The sequence below is a fragment of the Falco biarmicus genome, chromosome 5 (assembly GCF_023638135.1).
Source record: "Falco biarmicus isolate bFalBia1 chromosome 5, bFalBia1.pri, whole genome shotgun sequence".
NCBI classification, from domain to species: Eukaryota; Metazoa; Chordata; class Aves; order Falconiformes; family Falconidae; genus Falco; species Falco biarmicus.
In genome coordinates, this window is record NC_079292.1 from 33,951,155 (window position 1) to 33,964,968 (window position 13,814).

Here is a 13,814-nt window from a genome sequence, read left to right on the forward strand (position 1 = left end):
AAGGTGGGACAAGGGGTTCACCATCTAAATTTTGGGCACAAGTTTCTTAAGCATTCCTCAAGGATCATTTAAGTAGTTCGGTCTCTCTGCATCTGCATTTAATTGGAAATACTTTCTTTCTTGACAACACCTATGGGGAGAAAGAAAAGAATAATAATTAGTTCTGGTCAAACATTTGATGTAAGAACAATACTCTTTCAAAACATGTTGATTCATGGAAGTCCAAGTGTTTGTGGAAACATAATCATTTAAGTAAAAACTTTTAACAAACCTGGAATTTTTTTAGATAGCATTTCTTTCTGACAAGGTCAAGGAAGTTTCCTCTGACTTTGCATTTTGACCTTAATGTTATTATGTATAATTAATATGAAAATAAATAAGAAGTGAAGCATTGAAGTCAAAAGGAAGTACTACCTTGCATCAAAGAATTGCTTTATTCTTATCAAAGTGAAGCATGACCATAAAACTTTTTGAAATTTCTGAAATCACATAGAGAGGAATTTTGTTCATCAGAAAGCACTTGTATTTCTACTTTTATTTGCATCCAGTTGAAACAAAATGTCAGGATGTCGTAGTTTCTCCCTGACTGCATATTCTGCTGTTATTTCAAAATGGCTAGATGCAACGCAGGCAGTGGACTCCACAAGGAAATAATGCAATGATATAGTCGGTGTGGTTTCTGTTGACACATTACAGATATGTAGACAAGCTGCTTCTTCAAAACTGGTGGCAAAACAGTTTGCCTTCTGGGCATACAATAAAGATTGCTCTTCAGCCTCTTTTTCACATGGTTCCAAAATCTGAAGTGTCATCCATTACAGTCCGATGCAACCAGTTACACAAAGGTATAAAAGAAGGAGAAAAGAAACATCAGGTGAAATGACTTCTGCAGGAGAAGAGGTCAATTGTATAAGGACTAATTAGTTGAAAAAGAGCCAGCTGATGGGAGGATACTACAGCAGTTTATAAAATCATGGCTAGCAGAGAGCCTTCTGAACAGAAAATGCTGTTTCTCACAATGCAAAAAACAGTTGATAGAGAATATTTTTTCACATACAGCAAATTTAATTGGGGAGTTCATTGGCATTCAATGTTTTATGTAACACAAATATAAATTGTTTCATAAATGATTAGAAAACATCTCTCCTGAAGGAAATGTCTGTCAAGAGCTATTAAACACATGCAGACAAGTGCAACCCCTGCTCAAATAGGTAAGTTGATGGCTGGAAACTGAGAATAAATATTTTGGGAGACATTGTTGGGTACTTAGCTTGTTCTTGCTATCTTTTCATAAGCACCTGTTACTAACTGCCTGAAGATTATAGGGGCTTTTGGTTGCTCTCAATATGGTTCTTCTAATATTTGGTGGGAGTAAAGGTCTTTAACACAGAAAATAAATTTTCAGGGTATCTGTGATTACTGGATAGCCTGCATATATTTCAGAACCTCTCTGGCAAATGAATGGCTGATGTTACTTTACAAAACATAATGCTATCAGCTAGTCTGTGTGCCAATGATGAAACAGGAATGTCAACTTTTTATGTGAAATAAAGGTTCCTTTCTTTGTGCTTGCTTGTTCTTAGCTAAGTGACTACTTTCCTGTATGCATCAAAGCAATCATAGATATTTCTTGTGAAAGTATGCTGCTAAATGCATGAAGTTATTGGATATTAAGATCGAAAACTCTCCCATTTAGAAGTGATATGTATCCCTGTCTACCAAAATTAAAAGAACAAAATCTTTCAGCAGAAATTTTTGTCGATAATTATAGAGGAATTAGACATGCCAAGTTCAGTGAGCAGTTCACTTAAACTGCAAAAATGTCCCTTTTCATCAGGTTACAGCTGGTACAGTGTGAAGTGAGGAAAAAAACCCTCTTGAATGCTCCATGCTGTGCCAATTATCATAGTTCTTCTAATGCTGTTGCAAGTGATATAATTAGCAGTGCTAGCAAGGGCATTGCCTATGAGGTCAGTTTAACCATGTTGTGGCTGTTATAATTACCACTATACTTCTCTGAAAACTGAACTCCCTCTACTGTCTTCTGCCCTCCTATTCATAACGTCTTCTTTCTTTCCAAATCTGCAAATATGAGCTCTCTAGTGAGTATGCATACCATTTACATTTTTGTAAATCTAAAATCAAACTACCTTCTGCCTACTTTCTCTTCCCTCTTTGTACAGGGGACTGAATTTTAAAGCTACTACCAGAGCATTTTAGTTAGTAGGAACAATGTTTACAGAGAATGAGGAAAATGGCTCTATTGTTGGAACTAAAATTTCTTAAAGAGAGTGGAAAGTATCTCCTGGGTTGAGGAACACTATAACCAATCTTATTCAAAAAAATGATAACATGCCTCTGAAAACCAATGGAGCTGGTTGTTCACATTACTCCATTGGGAAGGCTATTCTATAATCTCACTTTTTTTTAAGGTACAGGAAAGCCTTATAATATTCAGCCTATTTTTATTCAAGTAATAACCAATATTTTTTTTAAATAATAAACAACTGGACCTCTACAGAGGGCAGAATGGCAGTGCCAACAATTTCACTTTTATGGTAAGGGGTTATTACACAATCTTATATACACAGCTTTTCTGTTTTCTTTCTGTTTTTCTATTTTTCTCTTGTTTTGGTCAAAGTTCTTATATTTTTATATATAAATATAATATTTTTCTTTTACCATTTGTTGGAAAGCCAGGAATAAGCTATTACATTATGACATTTCTGCAGCATTTTCCATTGGGACATTAATGGTAGGTTATTTATCATTTTGCTGGGAAGGAATAGATTTCCTGTCTCTTCTCTTGGGGAAACCTTGCTTTCACTTGTTTCATTGACTAAATGTGCTCATTATTTAGTCTCAAGTGTATGCCTGGGGTATAGCCCCTGTAATGATTAAGTTTTCCTGGCAAATCAACACTATGGCAAATGTTTATGGTACTTAAATATGTCTCACAGTTCATTTAATTTTCTGTCCTCTCTTGATTAACTTGAAGCTTGCTTTTTCTTTTGTTTGTTTGTTTCTATATCCACTGGTGACATCTCAGCTGTAGCTTTCACGATTAATTGTCATTGTTGTGGTTTTATTATCATAAGCACCTAGGACAGAGAAGACCTTTAATGAATAATTTCCTAAGGGTAACTTTCATATGTTACTTCTCTGTCTATCATGAGATTTGCAGGTTTTACAATGAAGCTAGTTATTTAAAATCTTGCACAGTGGAAAAAAAAAGAAATCACACTTTTCCCATATTCCTGTCACATACACGTTCACACACAGTATGCATAGAGTATTATTCTAGCATTCAGATCCACTGTTGCCAAGTACACAGCTATTTAACTCCTGTGCAAAACTCCTATTAAAAGCTGGCCCTCATCCCTTCACGTAAGCTAAACTACATTTTAGTCATATAAATTATCACTGTGATTTAATGATGTAATTATTTGAAAAATTTAATGAATAATGCAATTATTATCCATCTTGTGGTGCAGTAGTATGCCTTCTAAGCTCCCAGTTATCCTCCTGGTTAGGCAGGAACTGTGGCCAATAGTGGATTAGCTATAAAATTCTCTGCTGGAAACGACTTCATAAAGGCAAATCTTGATTTTACTTCCCAGCCTTTTTTCTAGTGTTTTCTGCCTCAGATTGACATTCAGTTTTCATGTTTCTAAATTAGAGCCAAAATGACCAGTCTCTTCTGCCTGTCAGCACGGCTCAGCAAAACAACATGTAGGCTCCCAGGTGTACAGTGCAAGCCTTCCATGACATAAGTATATGGCGGTGATAGTATTGATAAATAACAGGTCTTGGAAATGAGTTTGCGTATGAAACCCACAATTATCCACACCATTTAATTTTTAGCTCCCTCTCTCATTGTGTTTTGGACCACTACCTATTTCACCACAGGATGAATCTGCTACGGACGGGACAACCCTGCAAGGCTTGTGGATACCAGCCCATGCATTCCACCTGGCCTTGAGGCCAGAAAACAGCCCCTGGACCTCTCCTTCTCAGCATTATAGATAAAATCCAGGAGACTGTAGGTGCACATAATAATACGTTCAAGGGTTCTTAAAGGGTAACAAACAAAGAAGCAGTGTCAGAAAGCAACACAGTAAAACAAATGTAGAGAAAATAGTTTTCATTGTCATTTTTCAATTGAAACTCAAGTTACAGATTCTTTATTGTTGCATAAAATGTTGAGAGGTTTTGAAAGACTGAGACTGCAAGAATTGTAATAAGCTACTAAATATTGTTGCAGGAACACAGAACATACATATTTTATTCTCCCTTTTCTACATAAAAAGAATTTTAAAAATTTGAAGGGGTAAATATAAAACTAATAAATATACAACTAAACAATGGAATTAATTGTTGCAACATGGCACTCTGATCAATATTTATTGCCAATTGTGATAGAAAAATGGGTAATCTGTAGGAAAGAAAATTTCTTGCAATATTTTATTATGAATTTTTCAGTGGTTAATTCATGAAGATTTTGGATTTGGGCCAACATATTCTTGAGTTTTATGTTTTGAAAACACCCAGATTGTTTAGGAAAAGATGACACTGGGTAATATTAAATCGGAGAATAAAAATTTTATTGCCAGACCTAAATCCTTCCCTAAGAGTACAGAAAGAAAAAGTATCAAACACTGTCAGGCATAACCTGCCTTTTTACTAGCAAAGGCTAAGATACTTCTTTTTTCTAGAAGGATAAACTTCATTGTTTCTTTGTCTTGTTGTAACAATTTCAGCTGTCTTCTAAAAAAAAAACCAACCTAGTAGATTCTGACCAGTATTGGATTCAGATAGAGAGACACACTCAGCCCCAGTCTTATGGTAAAGGGCAGGAAATGAAGTTGCATGATCACGATAGGGCAGCCAGGCTTGAGAACCAAGATATGTCCCTTTGAGCCCTATAAATTGTAACTGTCATTTCAGGAAGGAATAATGATCAGTCTCATCCTAGATGGCAATTTCTGTATTTTCACTTAGATTAACACATTTTGAAGGATTAGATATAAGCACGGATACCATCTGGATCTCCATCCACTGAAACTGACATGAGCTGACACTACTATCACATGAATACATCCCACCTCTGTGCTGACCCTTCTCTGTACTAGCCCTAATAGTTACAGCTATGTAGCAAAGTGAATCAGGGCTTAATCCCGGCAAAATTAACCCAGAGCGGAAAAAAGTTTACTTTTTCGCTTGGGTCAAATCCACTGTCATTTTGCATTCCATAAGAGTCCAGACAAAAGCACCATTTTCATTGGGAGAAATAGGATTCTCAAATCCTACTACATAACTGACTCCCCAGACTTCAGTGGTTTTGAGGTATTGTAAAACAATGAAAAGTAATCACAGAAGCTTCCGAGCACAGGGTACGCTCTAGTCAAGTCTAGGGTAAGCCTAGACAAAATAATGCAACTCTACAGCCAAGAAATCTAATTGATCTAATTGCAGTTGCACAGCATAGGTAACCTGATTAATCCAGAGCCATTTTTAAAATTATTCTAGGATATAAAACTTTTACCAAATAAGTTGCAAATATTTTTAGTGTAAAATTGTTGTTACTAGCACCACATTTTATTTCTTATAGAACTCAATACTTGATTTAGTATGAATCCAGTTATTCACCAAAAAGCTAAACATACAATAGTCATTAATCAGAGAAAAAAAATCAGTTACTAATGGATAAAATGACTTCAAAACTTACAGGTAGAATATGCTAATGCATCCTCACCAATGGCTGAAATGCAATATAGGTTTTTTTCCAGTATTTCTAAAAATTATGTGCCATTCTAAAAGAAGAAATGTATTTAACAAGCAGTAAGATTATTTTTTTCACATGCTGCCAGTATATACATTAAAGGAACTCTTTAGTGATTTATGAAGAGCAGTATGAAGTGGGGAATAAATGGATGTTCAAGCAATCACGTAATTGTAGCAATAATTAGGAAGAAGGTTTGCAATATAAAATAGTTTCAGTACAAAAGAACATTTTCCAGAGTTTTTCTGTCTACTTTAAAAAATTATTTTCTGTAAATTTGGATGGTGATGAAAATATTTGAAATCTCTTTTGCCCATTGAAGACACTAATTTCTAAGATGTCTTCATTCTGAAACCATTCAAAATAGACTGTAATTTCTATATTCTTTCCACCAGCCTTGTTACTTACCGGTATTGCTAAAGAGAATTTGCCACCTTCTGCATAAAACTCTACAGGAATTGGCAATTTAATGAAAAGGAGTTACTGACTAAAGCATATGCCATAGTTTTCCCCTTTAAGTTATAAACAGAGTATTTAGCAAAGGATGAAGTCCAGTAGTGGATTTAGGACCCTACATAGCAGTATTTGAATGCCCTTGCTCTTAAAACATGTAGGCAGAATGTGATCTAAAACTCAGAAAGTTAGGCTTCCCTACAGTATATTTTACGTTAAACAGTCACTTTACAAAAAGCAAAACTAAACCTGAAGGAAGAATCTTGAATCCAGGGTTTCCTCCTTTCAAGGGACTGAGCTACAACAACAAGCTACAGAGTATGTCTTTGTTAGGACTTCCCCTTTCCTAGCCCTGCAAGTCTTGAATTAACTACCAGGGGTGAAAGACAGGAAGGAGATGAAGACTGACCTCTTCTGTCCTTCAGTCATCAATATCTGTTCTTTAAACTGGAAATCAAGTATTCTTCAGGGAGACATGGGACTTACATCTTTCAGTCTAGGGAGGGTACTGAACCCTGGTATCCAAGTTTCTAAGCAAATGCTTTTTCTGATATGTAACTAGGTAAAGGTAGCTAGCATTTAGCTACTAGCATATTAAAAATAATCTGCATATACAACAGCCTGCAGAGAAAAAAAAAAAATATCAGCCCCTGATGCATATAAGTGTAAAGCCTTCAGCTGTCAGAAGTTCTGCTTGCTTATGTTAGTTTATCCTCAACATGCAGTTAAAGGGATGATGACTATAGACCATAGACCATGCTTTTGTACAGATTATTTTGCCATTAAGCTTTAAAAAATGTTGAGATTACTGAAACTTCATAAGCCTATTATTTTTCACGTAGTTTTAAACAAAACCAGGAGTACATTGGTCTGAAAAAAACCCAACAAAAATTCAACCTTTTTACAACAGATTTCTTTGGTGTCAGATTTGACTTGATTGAAAGTCAAATACTTTCCTTAAGAATAAGAGGTTATTTTTAAAAAGGTGAAAATCATAGACTGTGTTCATACCGATATATTGTGATTGTCTATTCTTTACAACATTGAAGAAAGAGAGAAATATTTTGGTTACACCTGATGAATACATATTTGCTAGTTTACTCAACAGACCTTGCAGAGTCCAAAAGGGAAATTAAATTCAATGTCATGGGCTGAACAGTAGGTAACAAAGAATGTGGGAAATGGCTTTTGTGTTCCTCTCGAGGAAATGTTTAAATATCAGCAGCAACTTCTTCCGTGTTATTAAATTGTTTCAGGTAGAATGTGGGAAAATGCTGTAGAAGCTATTACCTTAATTCTGAATTTCCTAGTCCCAGAGTGTTAAGGATAGATGGAGGTGGAGAAAGAGTGGATGGGAGTCTGTCTTTGTCTTGATTTCTCTGCACCCCTGCCTCAAGTAAATTCCAGGTTATAAGGCAGGAGAGAAAGCTCACTAACCGACAGCCTGAAGGAAACAAACTTTCAGCAAGAGGCAGAATAGCAGACAGAGGAAACATATGCTGGAGAGGTTGCTTTTTAAGTTGTTTTCTCTGTGAATGCAGCTTTTTTAGGACATTATCTGGTAAACAGATTTGCAACCTACTAGTTAGCACACTTTGTCTTTTATGTAGTTTGTCATTTACTTTAATCCAGTTTCAGCAAAGCATACTCTCTTTTTTTCTCCTCTCATCAAATAGGGTTTCTATCCATTAACATCTAGGTATGAGGTAATCAGAGACAAATGCCTTTATTAACTTACTTTGCCACTGTACTTCTTTGGGTGGGTTAGATCATGAATAGAAGCATCTGCTCTGGAGAAAGGTCTGTGTTTTGTGTAGTGTAAAATATTACGGACTATTAAGGTTGGAACATAAGTTATTCACGCCATCAATAACTAGGGAATATACCATATTTTCTAATACTATTAACATGGTTCAGACTACAAATACAACATGAATAAAACAAACTGAAACACAACCAAGAAATTGGGAAGTAATGCTTACTTAGAAACAGCTTAAAAACCCCAAAAAGCTGAAGGTGGTTCTTAGTGATATCCATAAAGTTTGGTTTATATCTTTTGTGTTTTGCACCATCTGAATTTGAAGCATGCTGACTTTGCTTTGTCTGCATTTTTATGTGCTAGGCAAAAAAAAAAAATAAAATTGCAGTTCATGATAGCAAAACATGGAATCAAAACAATTGCTTTTGAAGATGGACTAGAATTAGTTTTTGCTGCTTCTATTATCATCTTTTCAGTTGGATGAACTATGAAGGCACAGGAGAAGAGAATCTGCCAGCCAGGCTGACCTTCACAGAAAAAGGTGTTATGTCCAATACAAAATGAGTTTTACCTTCTCTGCATAAAGAGCTAAAGAATAATACCCCATGTCACAAGCCTCTTTTCAAAGGCATTTACAGACATCCATATAATAAACTTATGTGAAATAGCTCTTTAATATTAAAAGCAACTATATGAAAGGCAATGACAGCTTTTTCTTGATTGAATGTGAATGATGCGATACACAAAGTAATGTTTAGATGCCAAAATATACATTACAAAAAATTATCTAGTTACAAAAAACGAGTAAAGAATCAGTACAATTGATTTCTTGACACCAAAATGTTGGTGTCAACAACAGAATCTAAAGAAGGATTTATGTTATCTGGTGTTATTTACTACTCCATCTGGAAGCAGTGCAGCAGGTGAAACGCTCTCAAGAAACTCAAAATTACTTATTAGTAAGATGAACAATTGGTTTTCCAAATCATCAGTGCAACAAATACCCTAACAAACAGTGTACAAAACTATCACTGAAGGTCACAATAATCTAAAATGTATCTAGTCATGCCAGATTAAATAAGGGTCCACTGATTCTGCTCTATGTGGAATCATTGCCCAGTAGCCAGGACTGAAAATTTATTTGAATTTACCACATGAAAATTAGAAACTCCCAGCTGCAGGAATGCTCTACTGAATGTATAGGTACGAAGATTTTTCTTACATACTATTCCTTCTCAGATTAGCATTAGCTGACATGCCAAATGACAGCAAACCCTCAGAGAGAAGCAAAGCTCATCCATCTTAATTGCTGATGCACTACCTTTATTTTTTCCAGTCTGTGTTGCAAAATATATTTATTGCTTTATGCCAAGTGATAGTGAATTTAGAGGACAGCTTGGCCCCATTCCTTAATTGTGTTTGCCAGCCTGATAAAAAGGCAACAAGAGTATTTTTGAGGAAATCAGTCTTTGTGTTTTACAGGGTTTTGAATGCAGACCCAGTAATTATTGGAAGGGAGTGGTTTGTATCTTTTGTCCTTTTCCAGGAAAAATGATCTCTAGACTTTCCAGATGGTGGCTTGCCTTCAGGGTTTACGATCATATTTCCATCTGCACTCCCACCCTCACAGTCCTTTAAAACCTCTCATAGCAAACTTGTTTTCAACACCATTTGCAATGCACATGTGGGTTTTAGAATAACTTTATATTTTGCAAGAAATATTTATGAGAGGGGAAGAGTATTATCTTAGTGTTGAGAATATGTCTCAGATTTCCAGCACAGGCTCCAGTCTTAGCAATGCTACAGTAGAGCTACTGTTTAAAATAATTCTCCTATCAGCATAGGTACCAGAACGCTTTGTAAACATAGACAGCCATGTGCTGGGAAGAATGTACTTCTGGAAACTGATCAGCAATTATTTCCAGATTACATCTTCCAACTTTCCCTTACCAATTGAGCTGCAGAGTTTGCATGCTTGATACATGATGATAATAAAACAATGTCATATGAAGTAGATTATATAGTTGTAACATGCACTGCAAATACTGCTGCAAATCATAGAATCATGGAATCATTTAAGTCGGAAAAGACCCTTAAGATCATAAAATCCAGCCATTAACCATCATAGACTGACAGATTCCAAGTGCAGTCCATGGTTACTTTCCAGGATCAATGACTGTGGATCGCTGCCTGGAGTAACCAGATAGCCATCATTCAGGGGGATGTGCAGAGAAGCCCCACTGACTGAGAGCAGCAGTCCTGCAATGTGCATGCAAAGTGCTCTTTCCAGTGAGTTGCCATCATTCTGGACAATAGGATCAGTTGACCTGAACCATTCCTGACACTTATGTGTTGCTCTCACACATTTTGGCAAGCTGTCTAGACACTAGTTGGGTGATGAACATTTTGGGATGTCATGGGTGAGTAAAAGTTTTTAATAACATTGCATCACATAACAAAAATTGGCAAATGTTTAGTGTTAGCCTGGATTTATAGAAGTGTTTTATCTCAGAACGTCTCATAAATCTTCCTAATATTTCATCACTCAGTCTCCTTTAATTCTTGATATTTGGTAATTCATCTCTGCTTGGGGCTTATGCTGGAAAAACAGATGCTAAAGCTCAGAGAAGACACTTCTGCTTTTCTCCCCTAGAACTGGAGATGCAGGAAGGGAAAAGTTCACCTAAAGGGAAAGAAAACACTTCCTGTTTTTTTTCCTACTTTTCCAAAGATCAGAATTCCAGAAGACAAAGTCTGTTAAAGAAAACCTTTACTCATACAAGCCAGATGGTTATGCATTGCAATCTGTTCTAGCAATAGGTCTGTCAACGCTGAATTAATGGAAGAACTGGTCACATTTTTTTGCGTTTTGTTTTTCAACAGGTCATATGCAAGTGAATTATATTGATGTCATGTGTGTATTCCTATTTCACTGAATAGCTAGTGAAGGGTTAATACTTTTATTATCAAATACATGGATAATGGTAATAAGCATTTCTCCTCAATTATCTTAACTTCTAAACATTTTCTGAAAGTTTATGTAACTAATTCTCTACTGTCTCACTATACAAGAAAGCATGGTCTCCTTGCATGAGACCTAATGGGTGACTAAGTCACTTGAGCTTCCTTTTACAATTAAAAGAAACCTCACCACTGAAGTCAAGAGAGAAGTTCATTTGGGCCTTTAGTAGACATCAAAAAAGTAACAGATGCATCATTGTCTAAAATTCCTCATAAATGGAGCGTTAAGTTAGCTTGCTTAGCTGTTGAGGCCTGTACTGTAAGCATCTAAATTTGACTCTTATTTTTGTCTTATGCTGTATTTTCATTTATGGAATAGATCCTGAATTTGCCTAAAAGGAGTTATTGATACACTGAGCATTTTGTAGCTGCACCCTAAGAAAGTACCAACAAAGATTAAAGTACCATAGGTTAAACTGAGAGAGCTTAAAGTTAATGAGTGAGGAAGGAATAGCAAGTACCAAAAGACAAAGTCTAGTGCTGTTGGAGAACATAGCACTGAATGCTGTTACTCCTGAAAGGTTTTGCATATAGGTAGGTAATGCGGAAAGAGATCAAGAGCAGAAAAATAGGATTAAAAGTACATGGGTTCATCTGATCTAGCAAACTGGGAAGTCTAGCATACGAGGACAGTCTACAGCAGGGGTCCTCAAACTTTTTAACCAGGGGGCCGTCGGGTGGATGAAGTGGCAGGCAGTCATCTGCGGCTGCTTGGTTTCCCCCTGGAACCCCTGGGGGGGGGGAAGCTGTAAATACCGAGGGCCAGATTGAGGACCCTGGGGGGCCTTATCTGGCCCTCGAGCCGTAGTTTGAGGACCCCTGGTCTACAGACACACCAGGGCAGAAAAACAGGACAATCTGGGCAAAAGTATTATAAGTAACTTAGGTTGGTGATTAAAAGATTTCCAACTATTGTAACAGAAAATATTAAAAATAAGATTCCAACAAGAGATGGGGAAGGCAGAAAAATAACAGTTTTTAATCATGACTGAGTATGAGTATAAACCATGTGTAAGCATAATAAATGATGCTAGTAATACCAAGCCACCGGACTCAGTGGTTAGGACTTCCTCACAGCTCTGTGCTCCTAAGACACCACAACATCCTGAGTCTGGCTCCTCTCCCCTCTTTCTTCCTGCCTCCATCTTCCCAGTTTCCCTCCTAACTGGTGACCAACTGAGAAAGACTTAAGGTTTCTAACCAAGCAAAGCTACCAGTTGTAGTACACACAGTGTTTCCACAAGCAGAATTACAAAGCTGTACAAGATAGAAGCAGTTTATTTAAAACAGAACTTGGATTTGTATTTGTTTTCACAATAGTAACAAGAGAAGAAGAAAAAAGAACATTTGGGTCTTTCTTTTTCTTTACTATGAAACCTTACTTAAGTGGTATTATTTAATTTTTTTTAATTTCAGGTCAGGGGGAACTGATGAATACCAGATCATTAAAAAAAAAAAAAGTATGACACCTCATTGTTTGGAATTACAGCAATAACCTACATTTGCTGCTCTCCCTTTAAATTTAGAGGTCTTTAATAAAAAAAATAAAAAAAATCCCAAACTTGTAATTTATTTCCTAAGATAAACCATTTCATTAATCACTGAAGCTGACTGTTAGCAATAATTGGATATGCTGATTAATGAAATGGTTTATCTAAGAAAATAGATATAAGAGCCTTTATAGTAAATGTACTTTGAAACTAGGGAAAACACAGATGAAACCAGGTGTATCAGGTCTGGCTGAGCCCTATAGCAGCCCCCACAGCGCTGTGCTTGTGTTGGTAGCTGGAAAGGCGGTAATAACACACCGGTGTTTTGACTGCTGCTGAGCAGTGCTGGCAGAGCATCAGGGCTGTCTCTCCAACCTTCCCCCCCCCACACACACACCAGTAGGCTGGGGTGGGCAAGACCTTGGGAAGGGACATAGCCAGGACAGCTGACCCAAACTGACCAAAGGGATATTCCATACCACATGACATCTGCTCAGATACAAAAGCTCAGAGAAAGGAGGAGGAAGGAGGCAAGGGGCATTTGTTATTTACAATGTTTGACTTCTGGAGCAACCGCTATGTGGACTAAAGCCCTGCTTCCCAGGAAGTGGTCAAACATCATCTACTGAGGGGAAGCAGAGAATAACATCTTCTGTTTTCCTTTGCTTCTGCATGCACAGCTTTTGCTATTTCTTCATTAAACTGCCTTTATCTCAACCCACAATTTTTTATTTCCCCATCTTATTTACTCCCCGCCCCATTCTGCTGAGTAGGGGAGTGATAGAGCAGCTTGGTGGGCATCTAGCATCCAGCCAGGGTCAACCCACCATGATAAGGGGAGAAAGCAAAACTAAGTTAAACGTGTCAGTGGGTTTTCTACCTGATTTCAGTAGTCACCCTTAGCTATTCTTTTGGTTTGGTTGGGCTTTTTCACTACTATTCTGGAACAAAATTAGAATACAATTGAAAATATTGGTATCAAATTATTACGTTCTGGTTTTGGCTGTTGAATGAGAGATAGGAAATTGTCATATGAGACTGACTTTTTTTTTTTTTTACTTTTATTGCTGTTTGCAAAAACAGGAGCATGTTTAGGTTTTTCAGAATATATAGGCCTTTCAAAAGATTTTTTCATCCTTCAGCATTTCTATTGTTTCAGGTCAGGGAATATTTTTTCCAAGGAGTGGGGGTGGGGATGGGGAGGAAACAGAATTCTCCCCTTTGTTTTAGAGAGAGCTTCCCTGGATATTCTGCAAAAACAGAACTATTGAGACAGCAGAAATGTGCAGATGCAGACAAAGCTTGAAAC